We start from the raw sequence: 7,077 nt of genomic DNA, 5'->3' as shown, positions 1-7,077 counted from the left end.
ATTGCTGATTATTACATACTATTTAAGAGAACTATGTAATATCATCGTTATTTATTTTTATTAAGTTGTGATTATGTGGAAAGTTTAGCTCTTCCACTAAAACTTCACATTCTAAGACACTATTGGTAATCTTAGAATAAATTGGATGATTTGTGTATTATTATGTAAACAGTAAGATACATTTTCTGCTTGAGATATGTTTTTTTTTTAAAAGATTTATTTATTTATTCATACAGAACTGGGGTACAGGCCAGAGATGCGGAGGGTGAGAGGATTCACCAGGAACAGAGTGGGGAGCAGAACAGGCAGATCGACAAAGTACACTGCTGAGGGGAGCAGCGGGCGGGTCAGGAGAGGTCTGCCACGCCATGTGGTCACCTCCGGGGCAGGCGGGGATCGAACTCATGCGGAAGTGGCTTAAGCTTCTTAGTGCTGTGCTTTAACCCGCTGCACCACCAGGGAGGGCCTTGAGATATGTTTTTTAATGGTACATCTTTCTGCTAGTCCATGGGAAAAAGTAAATCAGACAAGTTGCTATGACTAGTGCACAAAAATCACAGAATTATTAAAAATTGCTAAAAGGCTATCATATTATTTTCTGAGCAGGTTTCTCCTAAGCTCATATATTACTAAAATTACTTATAATTATTATACTCTTCTTTTCTTAACCCCCAGGATAATTTATTTCAACAGTTATAGTTGATTAGAGTCAAACAACTTTTTCTGTTCAGACTTTAAGTTATGAATGAATGATTCCAAATTTATTGCTTCCTTTACATTATTAAGGTATCTTGAAACATTATAAAATTTGACATCTTGAGTTGGAGAGTTTTCTTAATTATTATTTTGTAATAAAGGAAAATAACAAAATAATACCATACCCCAAGGGACCTCCCTGGTGATGGAACAGATTGAAACTCAGCATTATGAAGCTTCACACAAGTGTGATCCCCGGCCAGGGAGCTGACACACATGGCCCGGCAGACCTTTCCTGTCTCACCTGCTGCTCCCCTCAGCAGTGCATTTCAGTACATCTGCTTGTCCTGCTCCCCACTCTGTCTCTGGGGAATCCTCTCACTGCCCCTGCACCTCTGGCCTGTATCCCAGTTCTGTATGCACAAATCAATGAATCTTAAAAAAAAAAAAAAAAAAGTGTCATAAGTTAAATAAGTCAATACATTGTAGGAGAAATTTTGAAAGGATATTGGAAAGAGAAAAACCTGTCATGGAAAACACTCATCTTGCTTATCAAAAAAGACAAAATAAATATTATGTTCAGGGTGGTACCTCAAAAAGATCTTGTTGCAAGAGAAATTACCCTTCCTGTCATTATTGATGGTTTAAAAATAATTGAGACTCTGCCACCATAAATAATTCTAACCTTTCCCTAGGGATTTAGACAAACAGGTGAGTAGTATCTAGAAAGGCTGTGACTGATACATTTCTCAAGCCACTGTTACTTGTACTTTATGGTGAAGGATAGAGATGGACACTTAATAGTAAGCTTACTTCCTATTACTAACAATATAGATGATTTTTAATAATGCATGAGTGAAAGTTATATGATGTTATACACCATGTTATTTCCATAAAATATTAATAAAAGAAAATAAATATAAAAGATGGCATGCAAAGTTTATATGGGCACCTACATTCAAGCTGTAAATAACATCTGATCCTAAGCCTCATCAGTAATAATATTAGATGTATAAAATGTATAATCAAAAGTATTTGTTGTAGGAACAAAATAAGAACATAAAATATTTATGAATAAGAAAATGAAAATTGCTGCAGATCAAACCTGGCACTGATTTCTTATGATTAAAATTAGCAATACATAAAATGATTTAAAATTACATAAAATGATTTAAAATATATGATTGCTACTAGATAATTTGAATGAATTCAATTGTATTCAATTGGCTTATATTTGAAGCATTGTTTAATGAATTAAAGAATGGCCATTAGACTGAATCTAAAGTCAGATGATAAATAGGAGCTTGTTCCAGCCAGGAGGCTTTCTTTTGAGGTGGCATGGGTATGCATTTAATTTGTCACTATTATTAATGATATGGACAGAGGATAAACAGATAAATTAAATGAGCAGGCGATAGAAATTACAAGGAGTTGCATGCCACTGCAATACAATGATGGGGCCCAGAGCAAGTTGGAAACCCATAAGTAACCCAAGAGATGACAAAGCACTACTTAAACCAGAAAGTAGCAAAATGCCCATAAAACACTTAAATTCAGGGAAAATGAACAAAAAAATGAAAACACACTTTCCTTTTTTTAATAATGATATTTGGAATGTCTCAGCGTAAATCATATATGTGGCTTTAATATTTTCAACCTGCAAGCCATCTCTAAGTACTTCAATCACTTAGTAATGTTTATTCTAGAAAGGTTCTTAATTGAGAATACATAAATTGTTAGTGCACATTCATCTGAAAATTATGCAAACTAAAGTTAAAAGATAAGTGAACGGTAAAAAACATGGTTCTTTTTTACTTTAATCAGGGCTCTGTCAGTAGAAAGTGTCAGTTGGTAGGGCTGAGTCTCGTATGGACATGAGGGAAATAAAATGTCCACTTAACTGTGCTACATCTGCTCTTGCACTGTAGTGCCTCATTTCCATTTACTTTTATATTGTTGACTAAAATGGGATTTATTATACATGTGTGCAATGACTTTCCATGAATCTGATACATTATTATGACCACTTAAGAATTGCCTTCTATGTGATTCTAATTATCTTTCAATATTTTAGTTTACACAATTTTCAAGATTCAATAAATTATGAATAGAAAATGAGAAAAAAGAAAAAGTAAGTGCAATGGGCAAAAGCAAAATTTCTACAGAACAGTGAGTGTCCATTATGTCAATACAATGGTAGGTTTCTGCTCTCTTTTTTTGTAAAAAGAAGCTATGCTGAAACTACCAATCAACATAAGAGAGCCAATTTATTGGCTCCAACTGTAATAGACTTCAAAAAGGTATATACAAATTACAAAATACTAAAAATAAAATCAAGAGACTGATGAGTTGGCTATAGATCTACCAAATTGGGTTGGTTCAGGCTATAGTAATCACATTAAAACATTCTTGAAACAGATACAGACAAGAATCAAATCATAGGCTCCCAGAATGGGAAGTAAGATTAGGTCATCCATATTAACCCTGTAACTAGGTGCATAAATTCTAGATAAGTGGTCATGTAGCTCTTATTGCACACTACTAATGATGGGGAATTCACTGCCTCCACCAAGCAGTTCATTCCATTTCAGGACAACTTCAATTATGTGAAAGTCCTTTCTTCCATTAAGTTCAAATCTAGTTCCTAATAATTTCAACTTATAGATCTGAGTTCTTCTTTATTTGGTAATAAAACAAAAAGGAGCAGGAGCTCAACAATTCCTCCTTAATACAGGCCACTAAGTATTTGAAAACAGCAATCACGTCAACCTAAGACTTTGTCACAGGCCAAATACCATCTTATTAAAAAAAAAAATCCTTTTGATATGCCCTCAACTGCACAAATACAACTTTCTTCTCATTGCACTTCATTTCCATTTTATCTTGGTCATTTAAGAGTTTTATCCAGGATTTCCTTCGCCACTACTCTAAATTGTGAGAATTACCGTCAGATAGAATAATTACCATCCCAACTGATGCTTAAAAATTAGTTTATTCTACCAACATAATACATTTCTAGAACTTATATTGGCTCAAGATGGTTGTTTGTTTCTTTCTGGAATAATGTCTGGGTTCCTGTCCTCTCACATATTTCTTCTATTTTATAAACTATTATTGCCTCAATAAATAAGCAAAAATATATAACTTTGCATTTCTACATCTTTTTGGTGGAGTGATTTAAAAATAATTATGCAGAAGCATAATACTTTATTTTTTGTTATTTATGAGAAAGTTAAGGAGCATAATATAATAAAGAATATTTTTTCATAGAGAAGAAAAGGGGGCTAGGAAAATGAACATCTGTAAAAAATAAATATACTATTAGTTTACACATTTTTTTCCAAAAACATGTTTCTATATAAAAGTATATGGCAGGACAGAAATGCCACTTCATGTTCCTCTGCTTACTTGCTATAGGAAGATAAAGCAATTGCAATATTTATATAATACTTACTGTCCTTTATAAATATGAGAGAATTGTAAATGTAATTCAAAGGTTTCAAATTGAAATCAAATATAATAAGGTAATAAATTGATGGGTACATTTTCTGATTATAGAGTTTCATATTTATGCATGGTGACTTCCTCAGTAATATCTAAGATACCACATGAAAAAACTTAAGTCTACATATAATTCTTTAATAACTTTTATTACTTTTCACGCAAACCCTCACCTAGGTGTATATGCACAAATTGCAAGTTAAGGAGGAATATAAGTAGCTTTTGACTGCAAATATCCTATCTACTACTTTACTGCCATTGTGATTGGTCCCTCCTGAATAATTTCTGAACTGTATTATCTTGTGAAAGCTGAATGTAGGGAAAAATGAAAGAGGATTAGGATTAACATGAGGGTATGAATCACTAATCATCCAAAGAAAGGCATCACAGAAAGAATGCTTACTCATGCCTGTCTACAGACTAACAGAGATGGATATTATTTGAGGAAAGGGAACAATCTAATTCTCTTTGGGGAGTCTCTAAAAACAAACTGAAGTATTTACTTACCATGTGGACAGACCCATACTTAATAGTTTCTGGAGTGATTGAGTGAGGCTACAACAGAGAGTTTACCCAAAATGCATAAGATTCATGGAAGGGCATTGACTTGAATAAGGCCATCAATCAAGAAGCTTGGCAATCAAGGTCAGAACCAGAAAGCAGAACTACCATGAGATGGAAGATTCAGGATTCCCCATGGCCAGAGCAGTGGGACTAGGCTTGCGTTGGCAACCAGTGATGTTTTGCTGGTATGGGAAGTCAGATTTTCGAAGGGTTCAGACAGGTAGAAAACAGCAAAACAAAGACCATTTTCTAACTATACTCCACGGTGACCATAATCAAAGCAATGTGCTAGTTCAATGTCTCATATTCTTTTTTTAAGATCTCTCTTTCACAATCTAAAAATACTTGGAATGTAATAACATGCACAACTAGGCTAACGACCACCACCATAATTATCACAAGCATGTTATACATAAATAATGAAGTTATTGGTTACATCTGAGTCCATTGAAAGGTAGTTATTACTGCATCACTGCCTCAAGCAGCCATAACTATGAGCTGTCTTTGGTTTTGTTTTCATTTTAACTACAGATAATGAAGGCTTCTGTTGCTTCAGAGAAACTCAGTCTTTTGTATGGTTCCTTGTGGGATTTTTAAACTGAAGAATAGATAAGATGATCATTTTCTTGATTGCTTAATTCTGGCTCCTATTTCTTATAAGTGGAGTAGAAAGAAAATATCCTTTTTTTTTTTTTTTTTAAAGATTTATTTATTTATTCATACAGAACTGGGGTACAGGCCAGAGATGCGGAGGGTGAGAAGATTCACCAGGGACAGAGTGGGGAGCAGAACAGGCAGATCGACGAAGTACACTGCTGAGGGGAGCAGCGGGCGGGCCAGGAGAGGTCTGCCACGCCATGTGGTCACCTCCGGGGCAGGCGGGGATCGAACTCATGGGGAAGTGGCTTTAGCTTGTTAGTGCAGTGCTTTAACTCGCTGCACCACCAGGGAGGGCCGAACATATCCTTTTTTTAATGAAAATTTTTTGAATGAGAATTAAAAAAAATTTTGAAGTAATAAATCAAATACATTCTTTATAATTTGAATTAATTAGATTTATATTTGAGCTTTTTTTTTTTTCTGTATTTCATCATTTCCATTTGAACAAGGCCTCTAAAGAAAGGTCAGATGTGAGTTATGAGTTTTGTTTTGTTTTTTTTTTCCAAAACTTTAAATGTATAGACTAACATAAAATGAGTGAATTCATTGTATTCATGCTGTTATACTTACACAGACACACATGCATCCACATACAAGCACACTGTGTAGCAGAGTGGAAAAGATCATTTGAAGAATTAGCCTAACCCTGATTAAAAGATCCCAAACTTACTATTGGGGTTTTGCAAGATGAATCTACCAATCCTGTGCTTCGATTTTCTGCCTGCATAAGTTTTACACATTTATTGTACTGGTTTCCATAACAATAACACCATGTCTGGGAAATAGAAGGTGCTAGATACAATATCTAGTGATATTATTCTCATCATCTACATGCATATATCATATTCTAGTCAATATTATCATCTCCATATGTACAAAGAATTTAGCAGGAAGTCACGGGCATAGATATTGTTTTAGAATTATTGACTATTATCATATTACTATTTTAAGTTCATATAAGTAATAGAACATTAACTAGAATACCATATGTAAACTGACATAGAATAAATAACTGCACAGTTTGATACAGATAAACTAAGTATAACCTTACACAAATACTGCAGGTGAACGGCATGAGGGCAACATCACACGAACAGGAGACCTGAGATAAGATGGCAGGGGTAGAAGCGGTGATTCATATTAAGTATGGAACTCCAAGGACAAAGCTAAACACACGATAGTTTCTTAACAAAAAGTATTTCTTATTGCATTCTTCATAGCCAGTGTCAGCGCTAATAACGTTATCCATGCTTCAGTTGATTCCCATATCAATTCTGAATATTTATGTTTCTTAAGTGGATTAAATTTACTCTGAAAGGTCAGCTTTCATTTTCGATAAGCCCCCTGGTATTTTGTTTTGTTTTCTTTTTTCAAACTGTTTAGTCCTTTATTGATACAGGGCTTATCTAAAACAAACAGCATGAGTTTGCACAAAGGCAAGAGCCACGTGGACAGGAAAGAGACTTGTGTGTCAGCAATGTCAGTTAGTGCTGCAGATGGTAACTGGCTGAGGAGGAAAATTCACATGTACCAGTTTGTCAAAGCAGGCTGCTTTGGAGCTAATAATCACCAAATGAAGTCACTATGCAGTGTGAAATAAATGTGGTCAACCCGAAAGTTCCTTCCTTCCTTCCTGCCTTCCTGCCTTCCTGCCTT

The sequence above is a fragment of the Condylura cristata genome, unplaced genomic scaffold, assembly GCF_000260355.1.
Source record: "Condylura cristata isolate star-nosed mole 26May11 unplaced genomic scaffold, ConCri1.0 scaffold00002, whole genome shotgun sequence".
NCBI classification, from domain to species: domain Eukaryota; kingdom Metazoa; phylum Chordata; class Mammalia; order Eulipotyphla; family Talpidae; genus Condylura; species Condylura cristata.
This window is presented reverse-complemented; position numbering follows the sequence as displayed.